The sequence below is a fragment of the Protopterus annectens genome, chromosome 7.part0 (assembly GCF_019279795.1).
Source record: "Protopterus annectens isolate FY-2018-M chromosome 7.part0, PAN1.0, whole genome shotgun sequence".
Lineage (NCBI taxonomy): Eukaryota > Metazoa > Chordata > Ceratodontiformes > Protopteridae > Protopterus > Protopterus annectens.
Window position 1 is genome coordinate 1,198,921,099 of NC_056739.1, and position 26,626 is coordinate 1,198,947,724.

The 26,626-nt window shown below is 37.8% G+C and overlaps 1 long non-coding RNA gene across 1 annotated transcript in view; it reads left to right on the forward strand.

Annotated features, from left to right (window-relative positions):
- Positions 1-26,626, forward strand: part of LOC122806962 — a 621,739-nt gene that overhangs the window by 431,720 nt on the left and 163,393 nt on the right. The window lies entirely within an intron of this gene.

The window sequence follows — 26,626 nt, forward strand, 5'->3', positions numbered from 1 at the left end:
TGAAACGAAAAGCTGCTGCATGATTCTAAACATATCAGATTGGAATACAGCTAAATGTTACTGCATTATTAGAACTACAGTAAATATGTAAGTCAAATATTAGAAATCAGAAGTCTGCAGGGTACAAAATGCATGAAAAGTGTGTGACTGGTTTAAAAGAGATTGAGTTTTGTAGCAGTCCACATATTATGTTTCTATGCACTGCCAGTGATCCTTCTCTCTGGGATTTCCTAGCCCTTCTGTTATCAGTGGTCATAAATATTACTGTCATCAATGTGTCTTCCCTGGAGTCTTCTAGTCTCTGTTCTGAGAGAGACCTTTCAGATTAATGGGTCTGTAAAGGTAACCTCACATTTTCTGTGCTCTGAATGTAGGCATAACTGGGATGATTGTCCTGCTGTTTCATTCTTATCAAATGTGATGTATTCTGGGCAGCAGAATTAAGTTTATCAGAATGCTAAAAAATATCATGCTTTGCCTATAAAAGAATTATGCAATCACAGAGAGATTTCTTGCTGTGTCATATTTTGAATAAATGACCAAAGATAGCCACAAACCCCTCATCACTGATGAAATCTGGTAGACCCGACATACTGAGAAGCCAGTTTTTCAAAAACAAGAAAAGACAGGAAAGGGGACTGCATCACAGGAAATAAAATGAATGCTTAACAGTGTTTTCAGACTGTAAGATAAAGTAGATTATGTCCTTCAGAATATAAAAAAATCATATTGGGTAGGCAAATTGTGGCACTAAATGTAGATTTATCTGATTGAGGGCTGTCCATAATTTTTAACTGGAGGTCATGTATCAGAGATGTCAAGCCGGGGAGGTGGGACACATATAACATACATCCAGCATGTCTGCTTTGTATACATACCTCAGATTCACACCTTCCTTAGAGTGAAGGTAACATTCTGCCTTAGTTAAGAAGCATGGAAGAATAAAGGCTTGAATTAATTCCTTACGTTTTTGAGATGGGGGCCACAGTAACTAGTTACACAGGACATGCAGAGAGTTGCTAATGCTGGACTGCATAGCAACTTAGTAACATTGCATGACTTGTTTTAGCAAAAATATATATTCCCTTTATTCCTCAGTAACTCAACCTACCTATCATTGCACTTAGTGTGGGGAGATTTAGGGACGCAGCTCCCTATAAAGGATGCGGGTGGGAATAACTCACAGCAAAAAAATGTTACTGTTTGTAAGGAGTGCTGTGCCTTCCTCCACCTCCTGAAATGGGAGTCTGAGCCCAACTATGCACACAAACTTATATATAAAATACAGCAGCTCTGAGGTCATCAGTGTTAGTAACAATCACCAATTTCAGAAAAAAAATCATTATGTAAATCCAATGGTTTTCCTTTGCCATAAGTCTGAAGGTTAGGGCGCTGGAATGCCACAGGTCTAGAATACTGTAGGCAACAAAGCATGGGCACCATCTTCAGCTTGGGATTTGCTCATCAGATTAGATTGGTTGAGCATTGCCGCTCTACTGCATTAGTATCCTGGGCAGAGGCAGAAAAAGGCTGGAATTCCAAACATTTGAATCCTGCCACCACCACCACAATCAGTGATGAAATCAAAAGGATAAATCAACGAAAAAAATGAACTTGCTGGCTTGGAACATTACTGCTCACATGCACAACACTCCTAAATGCAGTTAGCATTCAATCTGTGATGAAATTAAACCTATCAAAATATAATGTCATTATTGCTATTCAAATACAACATGAGATGATATCAGATCATGTGGTACAGTCTGGCCTGTTTTATTGCTGAAGAGGGATAAAGCCCAGAGTGTGACCCAGGTAACCTGAGTTCAGTTAGCCAGTGAGCATATCTACTATAATTAGAGGGAGGGGAGGTACTGAACAGCGGTGTGTCACTTTACCTTGGTGGGGCAGTGAAACTTGGAAGGGGCTCAGGGGCACATGTTCGGCTCACCAAGCCATGAACATGGCTCATACTTTTCTTACTAAGCTTATGACCAAGGAGTCCAGCAAGAAGTTCAGCCACAACATCCATTACTGGTGAGATACTAAAATGTCCCCCATTAAGTAGACTTTCTTCACATATCCACAGTGCAAATTTTTCATAACCCAGCTAGTCATCCACTGGACTGGTTAAGGCTTGCTAGGAAAGTACTCTACTTGACAGATAAGGGCGTGTTCCAGAAATGGGAGATTATTGGGTTTGGTATATGTCTTTGTTGATGTGGCAATATTGGTTTAGCTTGCTTTACCACTGATTCTATTTACGTGAGTGAGTTGAGAGAGAGCTGGTAGATTCATAGCAAGGTAGGCTAAATAGAGATCACCTCTCACTAGTCTGTATGACGCCAAGTGGAGGAACAGGGCTTTAGAAAAGCTGAGGGATCTGAGACCTGAGATCTTTTTGGTTTGGAAATGGTAAGGTCTCTGAAGTTGATTTAGGTGCCTATTGAAGTACATGACAAAGTATGCACTATATTCATTGATGGCACTAAATAAGGGATAAATAAGGTGGGTCTATAACTTCTTTGGACCTTGAGGAGATACCATGCAGAAGAAGCGGTGGGAGGTTGGCCTAATGGTTAAGGTGCTTACCTTACAGACACAAGGTATAGGATTTGATTCTGACATGGGGTAATTGGTTAGGCTTCAAATGGCCCAAAAGGGCAGTTAGCCTAGTAATAATCTATGAACCTTAGTGATGTAGAAAGATTTTTAGCCACCGCAGAGATGGTGGACAAAAGAGAGATGCTTGTGTCAGATTTAAGGGAATGTTATTTCAATGGGAAGCAGTAGTGATGCTAGATATTCTAACGGAATGATGCTACATTTCTTGGTGTTGAGGGTAAGCCTATGATTAATATTCCTAGCGTCTGCCTGGTCCAGCCATAGCTGGAGAATTTACGTATCAAAATGGGATTTAATAACTGTCCCAAATGCCTTTCATATCAGATATCAGAGAAATGTATACCAAAGAGGAGAAGTGGGAGCCAAGGACAGAACCCAGTGGCATACCACTGATGACATTCCTCTTCCTAGAGCAAGTACCCTGACAATAACATTATGGGCTCTGTCAGACAGCCATTTACCTATCTAGTGAACTATTTATGGGTTCGTGTTGAGCTGGGAGAATTTGTCACTGATGTCAGCATGGCAGATAGTGTTAAATACCTTGTCAAGGACCAAGTGTGGACTGTTTACTCATCTGTGGCCTCAGTAACCATTATCAACCAAATCAAACAGAACAATGTTCTTTCACTTGGTAAAGCTAGTACACCTCCCTCAGTCACAACAAACAGTAATGAAAACAGCCACTCAGTTTAATAGGTATTTCACAGAATCAATTCTTGCCTTAACCAAAACCCAACCTTCTTCCATCCTCTCTACAACATGTAATGCAAATAATAACAATTGCTTCTCTCTGCAACTTGTGCCAATGGTGATAATCAAAAAACTACTAAAAAATTAAGACCTACTACTCTGGCAGCAGATAAACTACCAGCTGACTTTCTGAAACTTGCTACTGAAGCCATAGCCGATCCTGTAACAATTCTTATTAACCAATCTATAGCTAAATGTCTATTACCCAATATCTGAAAAATTTCTTACATAATCCCTCTCCACAAAGATGGTACTTCAAAAGAAGTATCAAATTATTGCTCCATTGCAATCCTTCCCCCTATCCAAAATTCTCAAAAGTTGCATCCATAGACAAATCATGAACCACCTTAACACCCACATATGTCTTACTAACATACAACATGGCTTTCGTCCCTCTCATAGCACTACTACTGCCCTCTTGTCATTCATGGAAACTGTAGACAAATATAGAAATAATTTTATATCAGCTCTCTTTCTAGACCTCTCCAAGGCATTTGATACTGCAGCACATAATAAACTTATCAATGTCCTTTCTACTCTTAATCTCTCTGAATCCACAATTACTTGGTTCCAAAGTTATCTATCAGGGAAACAACAAGCAGTACAGTGGCACACTGCCACTTTATCATTACTCCCAGTAACACTAGGCATTCCCAAGGCTCCATCCTGGGGCCACTATTTTTCTCTATTTTTGCCATTAACCTTCACAACTCTACACCTCATGCTATGGTCATTCAATACGCAGACAATTCCATTCCAATCTGTACAGCCTCTTCCATACAAGAACTTCACACACTCATGCAAGCATCCTTTCTATCTGTTGAATCCTGGTTATCTGACAATCAGCTAATTCTAAATCCCAATAAAAAAAACTCTTACTTTTCAACCCTACTAGATACACTGCATCTTCTCTACCTTTCAACATAGTATTCAAAAATAACACCATTATCACACCTGTAACCCAGACTAAGCTACTAGGGATAGAAATAGACTGAAACTTGAGATTCGACATTCACATTGCCCATACCATAACAAAGGTCCACAAAAAACTAGGGATTCTATATAGGAACAAACCTTTCCTGACAAAAACAACCAAGGAAACAACAGCCCGCACACACCTACTCTCTGCACTTACATATGCCTCTCCAATTCTTACTAACCTAGGAAAAGCAGATATCTCAAAACTAGAAACATGCTACAATAAAATTGCCAGATTTGCCACCAACTCTCCTTATAAGACCCACCATTCTACAGCTTTGAAACAACTGCAATGGCTAGAATTCCTTCATTTACTTCTGCATAACCAGCTAACACTATCCCATAAGATTCTACATCACCCAGAAAAATACTCCTGGCCTAAGAAATGTACTACAGCTATACTGTGGAAATAGAGTACTACATTCAAGTAACAAACAACAATTAGAAGTCTCCGCAGGTGAATCCCTATACTCTCCCTGTATAGCCAGAAGATGGAATTCCCTGCCTTCCAACCTCACTAACAAATCCTCAATAGCTGATTTCAAAACATCCTTAAAAAAATCACCTGGCTTTGCTCTTGCTCAACTCCAGGGTAATATTTTTGTTAAGAAAGTAGTCTCTATTCCACTCCTCATTTACTTGTTCAACAGTGTTTACCAGATGTTTAGAATATAACTTGACGTAGGAAAAAATATTATTATGCATGTATTAATTTCTTGTTTACTATATTGTACAACTCTGTAGAGATGTAGCTTTGTCGTATGTGTTTCATTCATATGTGATGTACTACTACTATTGATATTATTTGTGGAGCTTTTCTCCCTGGGCCTTTGCTGAAAAAGGACTATTTGTCAAGTCAGACTTTCCAGGTAAACAAATGTAAAATAAATAAATACATAAATAAAAATAAACAGGCATGATCTGCCTTTTACAAAGCTGAAATGGTGGGTACTCAGGCATACAAGATCACCTATTACATTGTTTATTATCTCATACTCTGTTAGGGAGTACATTCCATAGCTTTGTAAATAATACTAGTGAGAGTATTAGTCATGTATCACACCGCTTACGTTGAAAATGAAGTTTGTCCCAGAGAAGGGGAATGCAATGCATGATAAATCTATCCCTCCACATTGCTTGTGAGTTGTTGGACTATTAGATACCTTAAAACCATATAAGCTAGACACAAATAACCCCTAAAGAATCTGTTATAGTAATGCAGCTACCAGGCCCTTCTGGTAGTTCAAGTCTTTTAAACTGTGGATCTTTTTATTTATGAGCATTTAGGGTCTTTCCAGTTGCTTGATATGGTTAATAAGATACAACCAAAAGGGGGCATTGTATTCTATGATAGGACTAAGTGTAGAATACAAGGAGATAATGACTTATTTTGGTATTGAGGAAATACTTTTGCTATAAGTTGTGCAAGGTAAAATGAGCTCCTAACCACCATTGCAACGCGGTGCTCAAACTTAAGGGAACTATCCATCCACATGCCCAAGTCTGTCACTACTTTCTCATTTTGAAGTGGTGTGTTTTGTGTACTATAAACTAGAGAGAGGGTTTTTTTTTTTTTACTGAGTGCAATAACAGGGCACATTTTAGCATCAAGTCTGAGCCCATTATTTGTACATTAGCAATTTTTGAATGTATGCTCATGTTGTAGTGCCCACGTGCCGGAAAGGGAATTGTCCATGAACTTTGTTGATCAAAATCCTCATCTGAGTTACGGAGATCTGAAGTAGATTCCAAACACCGGAGTTCCCAGCACAGATCCCAGTGGAATACCACTGATCACCTTCATGTTCCTGGAGGATGCATCTGCTATTCTCACTATGTAGGTTCTGGCCTTAAGCCAATTTGCTGTCCATCAAAGTAAGTATGGGTCAGTTTGGAACTAAGTCAATTTGCTATCCTTCTAAGTAAGTACGGATGAGTATGGAACTAAATTAGCTTGTTTATTACGTTGCATTTGGAAGGGTATAAAATGCCTTCTCTAGGTCAAGGTATGATGTATGGACAGTATGACCACTGTCCACAGCTTGAGTCACCCTCTCAAAGAAGTTAACCACATTCATCAGTCCGTATCTATCTATCTACAAAGCCAAACTGCTAGGGGTCAAGTCAGATAATATTTTTTATATAACAGTTTATCAAGTCGATTATGATATGATATGTTCCATGCCTATGCACATGAGACTTCACAAGATGATGGCTCTGTAGTTACCAGGGTTAATGACATGGCCACCCTTGTGTAGTTGCATCAATGCAGTTGTGCACTATACTTGTGTGATAAAGCCATTTGCTAAGTTTAGGTTGGTGGGATTAAGGATTTTGTCAGCCATTGCTTGTTTAGTGCTATTTTTAGGCAGCAGGGGGTATGTTGTTAGGCCCTGTGGAAGATGTATGTTTTCTTTTGCTTTGGAGAGTACTTTTAATACATGTTCTTTGGTGATGGTTATTGGTTTGTAGTCCATCATGAATACCCAGGCTTGGAGTACTTGTCTCTGGGCTGAAGTTGGCAGTACATTTGTTTGGACTGTGATGGTAATATACACTAGATTGGAGGAGCTAGTGCCATTTTGAATAAGCTCTGATCATTGCTATTTTCCCCTACTATAACTAAAGAAGGATTTGTAGTTGTTCTTGGCATCCATTACCAGACTGAAAGGATTGTTAAGTTTCGTAGCTACAGTAAGTGATGTTCTCCTTGTGGACCACCATGCTGGTTTGCTTCTAAATTTTGTCTTTTGTTTGGATCTTATTGGGACTGCCAAGTTAATACATTTATCCTGGTGCAAGTAGAACTTGTCAGCATAACTCTCTGCAGTATTAATATTTTAGGTAATACTGCCACTATACCTGAATTAAGAGACCTCATTATAGAATTGTAATTTGTTTGTTGGATGTCCTTGAATTCTGTTATACTTACATTTGATGATTTGGAGATTTTGATGGAAAAGTTTACATGTTTGTGACAGGACTTAACCAGCAAAGTGATGCTATGGAAATAGTACAAACATATGGTGTGTTTGAAAGGACCAGGTTAAGTACATTATGTCCACTAGTGAGTTCTTTAACAATCTGGTCCAAGGAGATTTTATGTAATCTGAGAATTTTTGTACATAATCTATATTGAAGCTATACTGGGGTAGTTAAAGTCTCCCAGGATAATGGCGTTTCTGTTTAAAGGAAGTTTACATAAAATATTTAGGAATCTTATATGATCTTCAGGGGACTGTGGTGGTGGTGCTGCGGTAGCGTTGTCGCCTCACAGTAAGCCGTTGTCTTGTTCGATTCTCAGCTAAAGCGTCTTCTGTGTGGAGACATGCATGAATGGGCGTACCTTCGTTGAAGGTTGTGCGTCAGGGTTGGAAACTCGGCACGTAAAAATCTACTGACAGTCATTAGCGGACCGGAGTTCCGCTGTGGCGACCCCTAACCGGAAAAAGCTGAAAGACACAACAACAACAAAAAAAAATATGATCTTCAGGGGCCATAGAGGGGATCCTGTAGCATGCAATGATCTGATATTAAATGTGATCTGAATCTATATGGTTCCATTTATGTATATCAAGGTATCTGTCTTGAAGCAATACAGTCTCTAATGGTTCCTATTTTGTATTCGAAGATGCAAAACTGCGAGTGCGTCTTAATCAAACTTTAAAGCATGAAAAATCAAAACAGCGAAACGGCATATAAGTGATTTCTTTCCCTGGGAAAGAAATTGCTTGGCCGCCTCCATGACTTTGCCATTTTCCCCACTGTAGTGTGATCTCAGAGTTGGTATATTTAGTTGGGGGTGTGAGGGATGAAGCCCCCCACTTTGTTTTGTCTGTAGTGATATGTTTTTTTTTTTGCTGGGCAGGGAAAGAAATCACTTATATGCCCTTTGGCTGTTTTAATTTTTCATGCTTTTCAGTTCGATTAAGACGCATTTGAAGGTTTGCATCTTCGAATATATAATAGGGTTCCTCTCTAACAAGTACAGATGCACCACCACAGTTCCCATCAAGTCTAAACAAGTGGTAAGCACAAAACCCAGATGTTGTGGAAGTACACACTAAAACCAGGTTTCTGTAATGACTTGCACACATGAATGTGCTCCAAATGCAGGAGGGCCTGTACGTCTTATAGTTTGTTATTTATATTTCTGGCACTGAACAGTACCTCCTTGATATGACCCAGTGCTTGGTTTGTTTTATTAGGTAGGTTGGTAGGTCCTTTAGTTGGACTCTGGCTAAAAATGCACTATACAGGCAGAAAAGGCTTTCCATTATGCAAAACCCTTGGAATTAGAGGTGTAATCCATCCCTGGTAAACCTAAGTACTATTGTCAATTATCTCATCCCATGCAGGCAAAAATGTATTCCCTAGAATGATACCAGATATTTAGCCAATTGTTAAAACCAATTACCTTTTCTTTATATATTGGCATCATTCTTAGTGAAGGATTGATTCCAGTCAGTGCCAAGATATTTCCTGCATTTGTGAAATGCATGAAGTGTGCTATCATGTCTCTGTATATCTTGCTGAAGTTTGCACACCAGGTTGTTTTCTCCAGTGTGGACTGCCACCAAGTTGTAATCATATTTGTGAAACTTAGAGGTCTTAAGGATCCTTGAAATGTCCACAATCTTGGCTCCTGAAAGACAACTTGCCATTACCCTGCTCTTGGCCAGCCTCTTGAGAGTGGAATCTATGTGCCTAACTATGGAATCTCTGATCATTAGTATATTTTTATTTCTGCTAGGAGGTTGGTTTGATGTACTGGTTTTGGGATAATCGATCACCTGGTGGCTCCCAACAATGATTGTGCTGATTAGTATTTCATTGTTTGGTTTATGTTAGGCCCATTTTTTAGTGGCACTGGAAGCTTAGTCAGGGATTTTTAACTGCATCTACATATAATAATTTAAGGTGGATATGTGTGGAGTGCTGTGATGGTATGAATGGCTCACAGGGCGTGCTTCATTCTGAGAGTATGTCCTCCACTTTACTTTAATCTTTCACAGATAGATAGCAGCAGACTACTCAATAAATCAGTCTCTGTGAGCATCAGGCAATTGTTACACTGCCTGAGAACACCAAGTGCTATAAGGCCATCAACTGCAGAATCACTAGATGTCTCACCTTTCATTTCATCCAAGGGTACAAGGACAGATTTAGAGTCATGAGTCAGATTATGTCAGTTTATGATAGATAGTGGATTAGATTATACAATTTAGGCTAGATAGATTGTGACACTAATGACCCTGAGTCCAGTGGACATTCCCTAATTGTTGTTGTGTCTTTTGGCTTATCCTGGTTAGGGGTTGCCACAGCGGAACTCTGGTCCGCTAATGTTTGGTAGTGGATTTTTATGTGCCGAGTTACCAGCCCTGATGCACAACCCTCAACGAAGGCACGCCCATTCACGCATGCCTCCAAACAGAAGACGCTCGAGCTGAGAATCGAACGGAACAACGTCTTGCTGTGAGGTGACAATGCTACTGCAGCACCACTACCGCGGCCATAATACCAGCAATTAAAATATGTTCTGGATTCTTTACTTATTGTTTATAAGTTAAAAGACTCCCCATCCACATTAAACAAAGGTTATCCTTGTTTATATTTAAGCACAATTGGACTCGATCGACAGGAAACATTACATTTACCCCAGGACTGCCCTCTGTACTACTAATGGACAGAGACAGCTCCTAAATGTTTTATCCCATGCATAGGTCCCCTCCAATTACCTATGGTATGATCCCAGTTATTCTCATTAGGGGTAATATATAATTATTGACCATGGGATGGGTAACGCCAATGTAACACCCAATGGGATAGGTTAAGTCAAGGATTAAATGGGAAACTGTCTAGAAATTGGCCTACAAGGGCAGCTAGCCTAGTATTTACCTATGTTTTTTGCACAAAGCTACTTTTATTTTTATAATTTAATTATGTTATATGCTCAGACTACTGTTTTTTTTATTATAACTTAAAGTAATCAAATAAGTTAATTGATTAAACTACCAAACACTATATGCTAAGAATAGCTTAGGGTATAACATTATGCAGTTGCTTTGCACAGCAAATTTGTAAAGTTTACATTTAAGTGAGTGGACTGTCTATGGGTCCAAGAAGAGAATTTGAAACTGAAAGTGCCTGCATTTATCGAATACAGGGTTGCACTGCATTGTAAAGAGTGGCACACGGCACAGTTATTCTGAGTAGAGAAAACACCAATTGACAAACATCTAAGGCTTTAGACAGTAATGTCTACTGCTCAGAAATTGAGACAACCAGTTCCCTGGCACAAAACAATCACTGCTGGCCCATAGAAAGCTAACATTCTGACCACACACCAGATACGACTGTAATTAAATGTAGATAAATAATCTTATGGATTTAGTTTTAAACTTGGCATTATGCTTAGACTGATGATGGATACCTCAATGTAACTACCCAAAAGAAATAATGTAACTACCCAAAAGAAGGTACATTTCATAGGAGTAGGAATCAGCCTTGGTTAGAATCTTCCCTGGAGAGTTATAACACCTGGGATTATTAATAAGCTCAGTAAACAAAAAAAACTTGGTTTTGTAGTACTTTCTGAATGTAGAGGAGTTATTAGGGCCTACAAAAAAGACCACAGTGAGATGATCAGATTTGACTAGGGAGATCATAACAAATGAGTCTGTGTAGCTGGGAGAAATGTTTGAGAGGTAAAGATCAAGACGATTAATATCTCTGGTGGGTAAGGGAACAGTTTGGGCAAGTGTGTTGGCACTTATGAAATTCAGAAAATTATGGGCATATTTGTTGTTCTAGTAATTTTTTGCTAGTTTATGTTTGGATAGTTGGTGTCACCCAAAAAAAGTTATTTAATTCGACTATCATCTTTTCTAACTGATTAAAGTATTCTATGTGTTCTGAATTGGTCATAGATGGGGATCTATAATTGGCTATAATATGTTAATTAATTGTATTGAGTATAACTAGGACTTCAACCAGTTCCAATCTGTATCATGTGAATTCTAGTGACAGAATATGAGGTTACAATTAAATATAGATACTCCCCCCACAGTTGGCAGTGGTTTGAATGCATGATATGCACAGTACCCTAACATGGGAGTGCTATCACTATAATGGAATCAGTTTTTTGTACTGGTACAAATGCTGATGTCTTCAAGGCTAAGAAGGGCCTTGAGTTGAGAGATTTTTGTTGTTTGACGCCTAGCATTCAGCAGTGCTACCTTTATAGTATCCAGAAAGGAGTTTGCTATGTTGGAATAGCCTAAAATTGCCACTATGGGGGTTGTAAAATATTTAGCTAGTATGAAAAATTGAGGGGTAAAAGATGCAGGCCATACCTGGCAAAGCAGGTGGGTCTCTTGACCATGTCATCCCATTTAGACACACAACAGATCCCCCTAGAATGACACCAACCTATTAACCAGTTGTTGAAACCAGCTGTTTTATCCCTGAATTTAGACATAATTGTTTGTGATGATATCATGCTGTTCAATGTCAGGGCCTTTGCCCCTTTGAAGACATGAAAAGAGAGCTGAGCTATGCCTCTCTGCAACTCACCCAGGGTAGACTGCCTCATATAATTCACCTCTGCATAATCAACTATAAGGTTGTAACAGTATCTGGGGTGGGACAAGAGCCTAAGGGTTTTAGTGACCTCCCTGATTGTTACACTAGAGAGGCAGCTATCACTCTGTCCTTTACCATCTTGGTAAGTGTTGTGTTTGTATATTTTTCAATGCAGTCACCAATGATTTAAGCCATTTCTGGGATTTGCTGTAAGCATATAGGACCGTAAGGGTAAAAGCGACTCCCAATAATCTTAGATGCCAATACATATTGTTGGTGTGGTGTTACTATTTATACTATGTGGATGAGGTAAGCTAGTAGGTCTAGGAAGCATAGGAAACTTAGGCAAGGATTTGTTTACTACCTCAACACATGTAGGAGTAATGTTTTGGTGTTGTGGTAATGTAGTGTTGTGGTGATGGGATGGTAGAGTAGCCTCCAGGTTAGATAAATATGTGCATCTCTTTTAGGTAAAAATGGCCTATATTAGAAAAAAATGGGTCAACAGTAAACATGGGGAAGTTACTGCACACTGCTTCCAAAAATCAAATGCTGACAGACTGGCAAAGAATGAGGCAAAAGCAGGCTGGTTTTCTGTGGTAACAGGTGGTGTTTTTTAGAAATATTAATTGCACAGGTAGAATTAAAAGCATACAGATCTAAAAATCATCTCAAAACTGTGATGACTAGGAACATACAATGTATAACACCTTAACTATAATGGTAAGAGAGGGTAAATCTTAAGTGAGATTTTGTCCGAGGATAATGGGCCATGGGTACTCAGTATTCTGGTCTGTGAAGTATAACAGAAGGGTAAATGAAGTTAATTATTGTAAGAAGAGTGCCTCCACAAAATCATACCTTTGTACTTAGTAACAAGAGCCAATAAAACAGAGGGGGACTGTGGATCAGTTAACGTAAGAGTGGACGGTTCGAGAGCCAGTGGGTTTAAGAACAAAACAGGAATAAGAAAGTGGGAGAGTTAGAAATACATTTATTTATTCATTCATTTACTTGAATATGGAAAAATGATGATTTTCTTAATTCTAGTCACAGGAAGAGTAGAATGTCAAAATGTGGGAGATGCAAGTATTTCAAGTTTATTAATGACAGCCCCTATCTGAGTATTGAGGGATACAACAGATCTATTTCATGTTCAGGACAATGCAACTGTGACACAATGAGGATATTGGACATGGCTACTTGCATTTCCTGTTCAGCCTTCTATGTTGGCAAAACCAAAAAGAGGCTTCATGACAGGATCTATGAACATCTGTATGATATAAAGAAGAAAAAAAAACTATTAATGCTTTGTACCAACATTCCATTATTTGTGAGAAATCTAAGAGTTTTTCTTATTTTTTATTATTAACAGGACAGATTTGTTGGTAAGACAGAGTGATTGTGAGCCCCTCTTAGAATACAAGAAGCTCATTAGGCAACTGGGGCTAAATGCTTGTAAAAGTCCTGGTTTAAACAAGCACACTTCTATTTCTAGTGTGCTCAGGTTAAAGGCATTTCAGTTTTTTTGTCTTTTTCAATATGGTGGTTTTATTTTACTATTGTTGCTTTATTACTGTTGTTTACAGACCATCTTATTATGAGTATGGTTTTTAACAGTGACACCTTGTGATGTGATTTTGGGAAATTAATTTATTTATTATCTTTTTATTTTTGGTTTTCATAATAGAGAATTGGCTTGTCAGGTCTATTATTTATTGTTCATTTAATTATTTATACTTAAAATATTTTTAATATTTTTGGGTTTTTTGTGAATTGTATGCATTGTATGAATTGTACGGACTCTGTAATTCGAGATTTTCTGTCATTGCACTTCATGTTGGGTTAGTTTGTTCCAATTGAATTAACTCAGGTAGAGATGTAATTTATTTGCTAAACATCTATTACATACGAGTTAGCTTGTTATAAGAGTGTTTTTTATGTCTTTTATTCACCCAGATGAAGTCCTATTAATGCAAAGGATAAAAGCACTTAGTTGAATAAAAGAAATTGGAAAAACCTTGAAACACTTCAGTAGTTCCCTTGATGATGACCCCCTGTCAGTTGTCTCTCACCTTATGAAAGGAATGAATAGGCTTATAAACTATTACAATAGAGTGTCTGATGATTAGCAGGCAGCACAGGCAACAAAAAAGTATTTCTGTAAGTATGTCTCAGTCATGAGTGGGAGCCATGCTTTGTAGAATAGGACTAAAGGAATAAAAAACTCTATAAAAAGATTTGTTCCTTGGGCAGTATTGCTGGAATGGCAAGGAAACCATACTTTAAACAAAAGTAGAATGGATATTCCATGTTTTTACACAGATAATGCCAGAGGCAACATGAATAGGGACATTCCCAACTTTACCAGAGATCAAAGCAACACTTTTTATTTATTTTACATTTGTTAACCGGGCTAGTCTAACTGGATACATGTCCATTTTCAGTAGAGGCCTGAGGAGTTAAGCTCCAAGTTAGGACAAAAAAAAAATTAATACAATAAAGTATAAGGATACATGAGCAAATATGAAGTGTTAACAGTATGCATAAACAGGTTATCACAGTAAAATGTACAGTGCATGATACAAGAATAATAAAGGGATGTAAATACAATCAGAGTAGTCAAGAGAAATATGCAACATAGTTTAAAAAGGAAAATAGAGTTGCTTAATGAGTAGATGGGTTAGACAGAGTAGAGTATATAGAGACACTTTGACTAGTCAGGTTTAGAGCATTGACATAACCAGTGTGTTTTCAGGAATACTTTCAATTTGTTTTTGACTAGTCAGGTTTAGTGCATTGACATAACCAGTGTGTTTTCAGGAATACGTTCAATTTGTTTTTGACTAGTCAGGTTTAGTGCATTGACATAACCAGTGTGTTTTCAGGAACACTTTCAATTTGTTTTTGACTAGTCAGGTTTAGTGCATTGACATAACCAGTGTGTTTTCAGGAATACTTTCAGTTTGTTTTTGAAAGAGGATAATGAGGAAAGTATGGAGAGTTTGTTTGGGAGGAGGTTCCAGGCTTTCCCAACTATGTTAGAGAAAAGGGAGTCGCCAGCTTTGTTGTATGTTTTAGTGGTATGTACTAGAACTTTCTGAGAAGACCTTAAGGATTCTAGGTTTTTATAGGGGGTGATTAGTGTCGAGAGAATAGGTGTTTTAGAAGGTTTGTAAAGAGTGTTATGGGCTATATAGCTGATGGAATGTAATTAGATTTTGAAGTTCAATCCAACCAAGCTGTTTTAAATTAAGGCAGTGATGGGTTCTAAAAGGATTACCAGTTACAAATCTAGCTATATTGTTGTAGGACATTTCCAATTTGTTGAGATTATTTTTTGAAAGGTTAGTAAAAATGGGTGACGCATAGAGTAGAGAAGAGAATAGATGAGTGTGTGCTATTGTGGTTCGAGCTGAAGGTAGGAGAAAGGATTTTATCCTATAGAGAGAGCCTAGCTTTTTATTGACTGTTTTTATAGTATTGTTAATATGGATGTCAAAGTTCAGATTATTGTCAATGGTGACTCCTAATAGTTTTGTGGATGGGTCTGGAGATATAATGGTATTATTGATAGAGTTTATTGAGAAATCCAGTGGAGGGGATTTCTTGGTAGGAGAGAAGAGGAGGAGTTTAGTCTTTTTGGGGTTTAGGAGAAGGCATCTATGTGTGAACCATTGCTCAACTGTATTGAATACTTGTTGGGTCAGATAGAGTAGTTCAGAAGAGGAGGGGGCTGAGCAAATGAGTGTAGAGTCATCTGCATATTGTATGCATGTAGCTTGGGGGATGGCAAGGTGAAGATCGTTGATGAATATGGAAAAAAGTAGAGGTCCAAGGATAGAACCCTGGGGGACTCCGAGGTTGACAGGGAGATGAGTAGATAGAGACTTGTGCCATAGTACAGCCTGTTGTCTTTTATCCAGATAGGACTGGAACCACTTAATAGAGGATGTATCTAGTGACAGGGATTTTAGTATTGTGATGAGAATTTGGTGATTTATCATGTCAAATGCTTTAGACAGGTCAATGAAAAGGGCAGAAGAGAGTTTGTTAAGGTTGCGGTTATTGTTAATACAGTCTGTGAAGGAAAGAAGGGCAGTTGTAGTGCTATGTGAGGGTCTAAAACCATGTTGACAATTAGCTAGTAGGTTATTATGCATTAGATGATCAAGTAATTGTAACACAATACAATACAAAGTAACACAATAAATGTTTTTTTTTTCTGTATAAGGATCATACATTAGGAATAGAGCTGTAGCTGACCCACACAGGGACCATCAAACCTGGGTAATATCTTTACAATTTTAATAGCTTGGGTAACAAGAACATGAATATTCTAGCTTTCCAAAGGTGTCACTTTAGCATCAAGAAAAAGGGGTTTCCATTCTATAACGGGGGAGCATCTCTTCTGCAACCACAGCATGGAAGTCCCAGGTTCTGCAATGACATCATTCCTTGGACAACAACAGTAATATTGCCCTGATCTGTATAATGCAAGCATTGCTTTGACAACAGCAGGAAATGGATTTTAACAATTGATCAGAGAGCAGTGAATGAGAAATAAAAATGTGGACATCATAACTTCTGTGTTGAGATAATTGTGCTAGACTCTGTGCAAGTATTTTATTCCAGGCAATAAAGAATGTACAAGTCAGCCTACAATAGTTATTATCCCTTGGGAATCAAAGGTAGAGATATCCAAGGATGTGAACATGGATTATTCATTTGACAACAAGCATTATCACAGAAAAGGCATCTACACTTGGCTAAAAGGAACTGATGGCATCTGTGACAATCCACCTCTGGGCCAGTAATCAAGGACCCTCAGTCCTCATCACAGGCACCTGTGGGGAACGTTCACTGAGAGGATAACAGGTACACACACAGTATTTTGAGATGCAGCTGTCTGGATCAAGTGCAATTTCCCTTAAGAGCACACAGAGACCAAAGTCAGTCTTGGACTGGTTCCTCTCTTATTCTCCAGATCTCCAATAAGACTCTCCACTGGCACAGCTATAGAGTTGAGTCCTTGGCCAGGGTTCCAAGCCAAGTCCTCCAACACTCTCTCTCTGTCCAACCAGTGCGTCGTGTCCCTGCTTAAGTAGCAACACACTCTGAGATCTGATTTGCACATATACTGTCACACATACCTGATAAGGGCTGGTACAGGTTTACTAGCTATGCCCCCTTTTGCCCAGACTGTAAGGTAGTTATCACGGCCACCAGAACCCCTCGCCAGCTACCTTAAGGCTCTTCCAAGAATAACCAATATACTGAGTGAAATTAATATTAATGCAAATGGTAGTCTGACCAAGAGCAAGGCTATTAGGAGTGGGCCACACAGTGTCACCAAATAAATATGCAAATACTCTCAAAACTGAAATATCTCTACAAAGATCAGTCACAATGAAAGGTTTAAATATATTTAATAATAAATAATAAAAGAACAAGACAATACTAAGTATATATTCACCGTGACATCAGAGTTCAAAACCACAGGAAATATTTAAAAATAACATTGCGGTACATGCTCAGACAAATAAAGAAAAACAATATCTAAACTAAGCTTCACTATATTCCTTACTGAATTTAAGAGAATCACTATACCCTAATAACTTCCTCATTAGAGCGAGGCAGACAATGTGGTGAGTGGTCCTTCTTGTTGTCAGGCCTAATAATTCAGAATGCACTATCTCTCTAAGAGACTTCTCAAAATAATATCTAAAATATTACTTCTGGGATAGCTTGCAGGATTACATAATTTCTGGTCATCTACCTTCTAGTTCCCATGCAAAACCACCATTGTTGGAAGCTGGCAGGACTTAGCACCTACCTGTAAAAAGACACACAAAGGCTTTTGCTCAGATCTTTGGCAGGTGCTGGAAGTCATAAAACAACTGCATACCTCCAGAGAGTAAGTAGTTCACCCCAAAGACAATATTGAAATACAGAAATTCCACGAGGAACAGTAATAAAGACTACCTACTTCTTTGAAGGTTCCATCCTTTGACAGTTGTGATAGCCCATCCATTGTGCAGCGATGCCCTAGTCTCTGTGAAGAACATCTCTGGAGCACATTTTCTGCATACCAGTCTCTCACTAGAAATCATATTGTTGGCTACATCTGTGTATTTTAAGCAACTGAAACATACAAGAAGTATCTACTAACTTATATTTCAGAAGAAACATATGAAAGAGTATCATGGCCAGATACAATTACTGTGGAAGTATGCTTTCTTTACATGTACAGGATTAGAAAGTAGCTAGAACTGAAAAGGGCTTGGAACCTTAATTGACAGTAAAGCTGGTTTTCAGATCTCACAGACACATGATCACTAATAAAGCTCGTAAAACGGAATGTATTTTACAGAATATTAATTCAAGGCATCAACAAGTGCAAACCTCAGTGCATACTCTAGCTAGATCTCTAATAACCTATGCAGGGATTTGAAATACATTATGACCAAAAGCTGGAAAGAATTTAAAGAAAATGTAATAGTTATTCCAAGTGTTAATTGTTTGCAATGTAGATCGTGAGTTAGATCTCTTGCATGGTATTTACTTTTATCATAGAGATATTATCCAGGTTTTAAAATGTAGATCTAACTAGTCCTGTAGACTACATTACAGGACAATTTCACTCAGTTATGCACTAGGTCTACTGCGCACTGTCAACTAATTAACCCAAAGAAAGCCAGTGTCATGGTTATCCACTATTCCTTATATTCTCATAAGACAACTTAATGGGAACATAATATCTAATGTCACCAAACAGAGCTACCTAGGCCTCATACTTGACCCTACCCTTTACTTTCACACATACAGATTTTGTAACTAATAAAGTCATTGCTCAATTAAAACTATGTTACAAGATCAGTCACCTCCTTTCACCCACTGCTTGCAGGGTCATTGTTAAAAATATTTTACTAGCTAAACTTGAATTTGGCCTTCCTTTTCTTTTGCTGAGAATAAAGTCTGTAGATTCATTCTGTTAGCAGACCCCCAGATTCGCCATTGCAATTTACTAAAAAATGTCAAATGTTTTTCAGTGTTTCATAAGGCCAATTTTCTTGTAAGTATACTAATTTACAATTTGAGTGAAACTACCTTTACATAACAACCTTTATGTACTCAGAAGTACACAAGGTTAGAATTTCTCTCAAGGACGCCCCCCATTTAAAACTGCTATAGGTGAGAGAGCTTTCTGTATACTGGGACCTGTTACCTGTCACTACCTGCTTACAGATAACTAAAGTCTAGAAACCATTACAAGTTTCAAATATGCACTTAAACAGCATATTTTTACTGAATCTACTTTCAACTGCTACCATGACAATGGTTAGGTAACTTAGCATCCCATATTATGAATAATAGAATAAATTTAAAAAGCCTTTCTCAGCTTCATAATGTGTCATCTTATATACATGCATTTCACATGCATATAGGAGTTTATGTATGATTGCACTGTGTTATATGCATATCTTAGCTAGTATGTTTGTTGATATTTTTATAGGTTCATAGGTGTGTACTAGGCTAATGGCCCCGGAGCCTTTACAAGCCTAGCCCATTGAATTACCCTGGCATTGTGCCACCCGACCTTAGTTCCCAGTGCCTCTGTCGAGTACAGCCACTGGAGTGATCCACGGGGTGAATTTTCTATTTCCCATCCACTCATCAAGATTTCTCTTGAAGAGGGCCAGTGAGGTGCTCTGCTTGACATGAATGGGAAGCTTATTCCAGAGTATGGGCAGTCTTTGGGAGATGAACCTCTCCTTCCAGCATGTTCTGTTGATTGTGGTAATGAGGTTGAGGTCTCTGGAGCGTGTGGTGCAGAGGGATTGGGATTTCTTTAGATGTAGCATTTCTAACAGAGCTGGGTCAGACATGGCTTTGTAAGTCAAGCAGAGATCACCTCTAAGTAGGTGATATGAGACAGACAATAGTTGGAGTTTTTTGAGTCTTTCCATATAGGACAAGTGTTTAAGGCCTAGGATCCTCTTTGTGAGGTACTTTTGTGGCCTCTCCAGTTATTGCAGGTGTCTGGTGTTCCTCTTCTTTTCTCGGTGAACTCTGATGGGATCATTGAATCTTACCCTATCTGCATTCAATCTTAACATTATTTTCTGAATTTTGCTGTGTACTCATTTTGTATATGATATGGTTGATTGAAAGAACATAATATATTTTCCACTCTTTGAGCTCTGGTCATGGCTGAAAAGGGTCAGTTAGACCAGTCCACTTACCCAGAGAACAAATAAATAAATAATAAACTACATACATACATACATACATTGTTTGGTCTAATTTTCACTTCTTACAATACTAGATATTGGTGTGTAAATGAGACAGAACCAGCCATCCAGCTCTCATTGGTAATTATTTCTATTCAGTCAGTTTACAGAACTGCTTACCTGTCTTAATAAGAAGAGTTGGTACCTTAAATATATTCAAAATAAACTAGAGCAAATACTTGGGACACAGGGTTATAATGTTCCTTTCCATGGCTTGTAAAGTCTGTCACCTTTAGTCTCTATAAAAGAAAAAGCATGATTGATTGAACTTGCAGCCTTCTGGCGTATTGATGTCCATGCAGGAATTTTCCTTTGGTTCATGAGATTAGTGACACATTGGCTTTATGTACTGCTCATGGATGGAATGCTGTTAATTCATCTGCTTAACTTGCATTCTTAATCAGAAGCCAAGCCATTTTAAACTGCATTTAATGTATTTGTTTTGTTTTGGGAGTAAAATCTTCCCCATGCCCTATGCACTCCCAATATTTTTATTATCAGTTCTAGAGTAGCAACATCACTGAGATAAGATGAAATCACCTTCCTAGCAGCCAGATCAAAGGAATCAGTATGTTAAGCAAACAGACTGAAAATGCCATTTCACACAGCTGGCCATTGAAGAACTGACTTAACTCCCATAATGGATTGCCTTTGGGTCAGTATAAATACAGACATCAAGACCATTGCAGAGGTATCATCACAAGGGAAGAAAGGGAAGGGAGCTGACAGTCTCAGAGAGAGATCATCATCATTTGGGCAATAAGACCAGGCTGCAGAAATAGTAATTTATATAGCCAAGGAAAAAAGATACCATCATCACCCACATAGATGTAGCTCCTTTGGACACTTTCAAACCAATCATGTCAGGTATCTTTTATTCCTGAGTTTCAACTACTTTTTATTCTAAAGCATTCCTAAGCTTGACTTTAGTTAAAATGAGGTCTTCTCGGTTTGTCTTTAAATTATCCTTCTCTGTTTGCAAACTGTGACGATTTCTATTTTATGTCTCCTTACTGTTAAACTACAAGGCTCTCACTTTTACCTCTTATTGTATGTGCCCAAATCACAAGAACTCTGCCATGCTTTCATCGGAGAAAAATATATTCACACTCTGTATTCTTTCTTCATAGATGCATAACCCAATTCCCTTTTCCATCTTATTTTTCCCTCTTTGTTGTATTTGCACCTGCTCCACAAACTGAATCACATTATTGGCAGACAATCAACAGCTGTGCATACAGTATTCTCACTTCAGGCTTACTGACACTAAGTTCATTGGCACTATCATGTCCTTATCTCTTCAATCAACTCCCCTAACTAAAGATTCGATCATCCTACAAACCTTAGTTATTGACTTAATAATTGTCTTGCATGACTATAACTAGGAATTATCCAAGTACCTAAACCTTGTAACTTTATAGATATTTCCAGCCTTACCTTCTAAACATATATTTTAGTTCTAGATTGCCAACTCCAAAACGCATCGATACTCATTCCTTGTTACCGAAGTCTAGAGAAGTGCATCTCATTGCCTAACTTTCTAAAATCCACAGATCTGTTTGTAAATTTGACCTTTGATGTACAGTTGATAACCTTACTTTGGAGTTATTAGCATACAGATTAATCCTTCTGTCTAATCCATAAATATACCCGAAAGTTACACAGTGGGCAAATTACATTTATTCAAATGTTTACAACTGCAGTACTCCACTAAGAGAACTATCCTCCCATAATTATCCTCTCTATTTCTCTGACCCCTTCTCCTTGTATTCATGTATCTTATTCTGGCATTGTTTTTGGCAAACATCTGTGTAACATTGATTTCCAGTAATCACTCTAGAACCAGTTAGTGAAAGGTGTAATCCTGTTGTAAAAGTGAGGGTCATATCTATCTGAGGTCCTCCTACTGACAAAACTGTAAATGTGAATCAGAGAATTTAGTCCCATGTTGTATTACCTTGGAATTTACCCCTTGTTCTAAGAAACATTGACCTCATATATAGTATATTGAATTATCAGGGGTGTAGGGGGGGGGGTATCACAGAACACTGAAGTTTGGAATTCACAGTTTTACAAGAAGACTCACAATGCATTTTTTTCAGTGAAGCTCACTCTTTCTACTCTCAAAGTTGTGATAAGGAGCTGTCAAAGACTATAAAGTCTTGAAAAAAATGTCAGTAGTTTAGTACATTTCTGTCTGCCATCTTTGTGGCCCAAACATAACAGATTCAGATCCCTACTGGAAATCACAGGATTGCAACAGCAGTTGTAACCTCAGAATTGTGAAACTGTAATATCAGATATGGTAGAATTCATACTACGTCAAAGACTGTGGTGCCTAAGAGTATTCCCCCTTCTCAGAGGAGGATTGACCTTGAAGTTAATTAACAGGTGTGAAAATGTACCCCTTACCTCATGGTAGGAGGAGGCACTTTGATAATGTAAGAGTGAGTTTTGCAACTAGTTACTTTGGTTTTAGTTCTGCATTTTATTTTCCACACATGCAGGGCTCACAGTATTCATTTTCACACTTGTATTACAGCCTCAGATTCAAACTCCTAAAAGATGCCACAGTAAAATCCCTCATATAACAATATATTTTCTGCCATAAAATCTTTTAATCTTCCTCTCTGTCAAAATTTAGATGCTTATACTAGTGGTACCTGCAGTTTTATAATGAAGAGACAGTCCATCCATCCATGCTTGCAAGTTGCATGTGACTCCCATAGTGACGCTTTGAATAGCTTTCACCATTCACAGTGTTTACTTGGCATGTAAAGAACACAAGAAGATTGCCATGTCTTTCTTCTGTATCAAATGTCACATGCATGTCTAGGGAGAATTTAGTTTCCATTTACACATGCCCTCGGGAGTAAAGAAACAGGAGCACCCAGAGAAAATGTACGTGAGTAAAGGGAAGACATGCAGACTCCACACAGAAAGTACCCCCAGTTGAATCAAGCCTGAGATCTTCTTGCTGTTATGCAACATTGTTACCTATTATATCACTGTGCCACCCCCAGCTATTCATGTGTGAGTTATGTTAACCTAAACCAAATGTTATTATATTTTCCTCTTAAAAACTGTGGTTGTTGCCAGTCTTGCAACATGTGAAATATATAAAATGTATAAAATATACAAATATACTTTCTCAGAGTGTAAACGTGCTTGCAGTGGAAAGGCAGCAAAGGTGTTAAAATGAAACTAATTCACCTTCACAAATATTTGAAAACATTTGCAATGCCTATATTTTTTACATGATTTGGACACTAGCTTTTTGGACTTAACTGCCTTACTCTGAGCTAAAATACTCTGAAAACTTCAATTTTTTAAAATCTAAACAGGGAAGAATGCTTTGTACTCCATTCAAACAGAGAAAGACTGTTAGTCAAAGATATTGTCTCATTATTAACTGTGCAGGTAGATTACATTTTCGGACATAGCTTAGATTGAATTTCATTTGTTTGTGGAATTATGCAGCTATGTTTTGGACTTCAATGTCAAAGATAGTTATAAATTCCATATCGGTTTTCATGTAATGGTACAGACTGGTCTAGGTAAGCTGTAACATGTCTTTATGCTGTCAACAGTTGTCCTTTTTAGGGCAGTAACAAGGGTGGGGCAAGGGGGTGTTAGTGCAGTTCTGGCATTCATTTATGAAACTGAGAAGATATCTCGACATCATAAACAAATGGTTGCAGCTGATCCTCAGTGTACGCTAGTAATTTTAGCAAGGTACTTATTATACTTGTAGCTTGCTACATATACAGAATCAGAGGAAAACTTTTATTTTTTTGCATTTTGATTTTTTGTTCCTTGGGAGGACGTTTTTTGGTCCTCAAGTTTGAATTGAGGTTGAGCCAGTCTGGAGAACTGTCCAGGGACCAAATGTCCACGCTATGGTCCTGGCCCTTTATAGTGACTTAAAACATTCCTTCAAGTCAGCCAGCCAGGTACTGGTTTTAACTGGTTCTTAGCTTATTTTTATAACAGTTCTTTTATTGTTCAACATGGCCTCAGTACATCTGAAGCAGTACATTTTCTCAACAGTAGTATCATAAGGGTGTATAAGTATCATAAGGGTGTATATTAGATCCTTGCTGTTTTCAACTTTTATAAATAAGTTCCTTTTTGGTTTATCCAATCAAAACTGCACTCTGCTTGCTGATAAGACTCTAAAACTCAACTCAGTCTATTCTTAACCTAAGCCTCAACAAAACCTACTAGATAAGTTCATTAAAATATGAAAGTAGAGTGTTTTCGTCTTGCTTCAAGGTACAGATTTAATCATTAATGAAAAAAAACAGGCGCAATGATTTGAATCTCATCAAAAGCTCAACCAGCCTTCTCATCACAGACTTGGAATCCCAGTGTCTGCAGTTATGCAACAACTATATCTTGGTATCCTATTTATCCAGCAGCTCACTTTTTCCCTGCACATCACTGACATCACTAACACTTTTCTTAACCAATTAATATTAGCCTACAAGTACCCTAATCTGCTTCCTTCAGAAGCAAGAAAGGCTTTAGCATTACAAATGATGATGCCCCACATTGATTACTACTTGGCATTATTTGCTGCGGGTTTACTGGGTAATGCCTGTAATCTGCAGGTTGCTGTTAATAAGATATGCAGGATTATATGCCTGGATACCTCAGTGAACACCAATTTGCCATCATGAGGAAATCTAGGTGGCAAGGGCAACTCTTCTTCTCAGCTGTTAACTTACAAACTAATTTCAGTGGTGCTACAGGCAGCACACTTTGGTGCAGAAGGCTGTGGGTTTTATCCCATGCCAGGTAGATTAGTCCTGGCATTGCATTTCAGCAAAAGGGTAGTGTTGCACTCCTGATTGTGCCATCCTTCAGAAGAAATGGTACACCAGTGTCCCATCTGCTTGAGTTGGTAATATCTGAGGTAGATGTAAGAGATCCCATGGCATCTATCTAAAAGAGTAGCAAGTCCTTTATTTTACACAACTTAAAAAAACATTTACATACAAAAAGTTGGAATAAAGATTTTGTGTTTTACTACGTTTTGCTGAACTTATTCATTTGGACCTGATCGTGGTTTGGCACTCCTTTTCTCATTTATACTTGGATCTTGTTTTTTGGAAGGAGTACTATTCGGCAGTGAGGTTGCTTCCTTTTGCTTCATATTTACAAAATGTGCATATTTACAAGCACACATATACACATTGCTATATTTTATTACTATTTATAATTTTTCTTATAGCCTCTTCATTGTTATTTACCTAGTTATTCTTCCATAACTGACCCCCTACTCCTTCTTCCACAACCATAATCTATACTTTAACAATATATCTGCCAAAATCTATTTTCCATTAAATAAAATTTCATTTAGTTTTTCACTCCAGATAACCCATATTAAATAAAATAAATTCATATCTACCCTTCTTACATACTCCTTCTTGCTGTTATATACATAATCATATTCATAAATATATTATGTCATTAATATTATCAAATAATTTTTCACACAATTTTTTCTAGAGATTTACCACTATTTTACATTAAAAAAAAAAAATGTGTTCTGTTGTCTCTTCCTCCCCACAAAATTAACACACTCTTTCAACATTCTTTTTATGTGGCCTATTCCTCTTTAATGGTAACTTATTTATTACCAGTCTCCATAGGAAATCTTGACACTCTACTATCTTGTTACACCAACTTTTCTGTACTTTAATCACTACTTCTAGTAATTTTTCTCATGGATTTATATAACATTTCATTGGATTATTTATTATACCTTATCCTTCTATCTTTCTCCACTGTGACAAAAAGAGGTTCTGCCAGCAGAGCTAGCTGGAATTTTGTAAATAATTATGTCATTGGTGAATATCGAAATGGTTTATACAAGATGTATTACAACTGTATGTCGTGTATTATCAAACTGATTTGTGCAGGTGTGATTGTTGAAAAGGTATTTGTAAAGTGCTACACTTGAAATGTAACCGCAGTGTGCCCTACTGGAAGAGAACACAAATGTACCTGCACTATTGTAACTGTTTAAATGTATATGTTTTGACAGAGGAGACTGGAGGGTTAGCCTCAGTCCAGCAAACCTTAAAAAATATCTGAAATTAAATCACTTTATAGGCTAGGCTATAAAGATGCTATCTCACATGTTTCAAGCCAGCCAGAAACACAAAGTCTGAACTAGGAAGCTTTCTGTATTGTCTTTGTGGTTAACTAAGTACTTTTTGGAAGTGTGGAGGTATGCAGTTGTTTTAGGACTTCCAGCACCTGCCAAAGATCTGAGAAAAAGCCCTTGTCTGGATATTTTTACAGGTAGATACTAAATAGTGCCAGCTGGAAGCAATGGGGATTTGCACGAGAACTAGAAGTCAGATGACCAAAAATGATGTCATTCT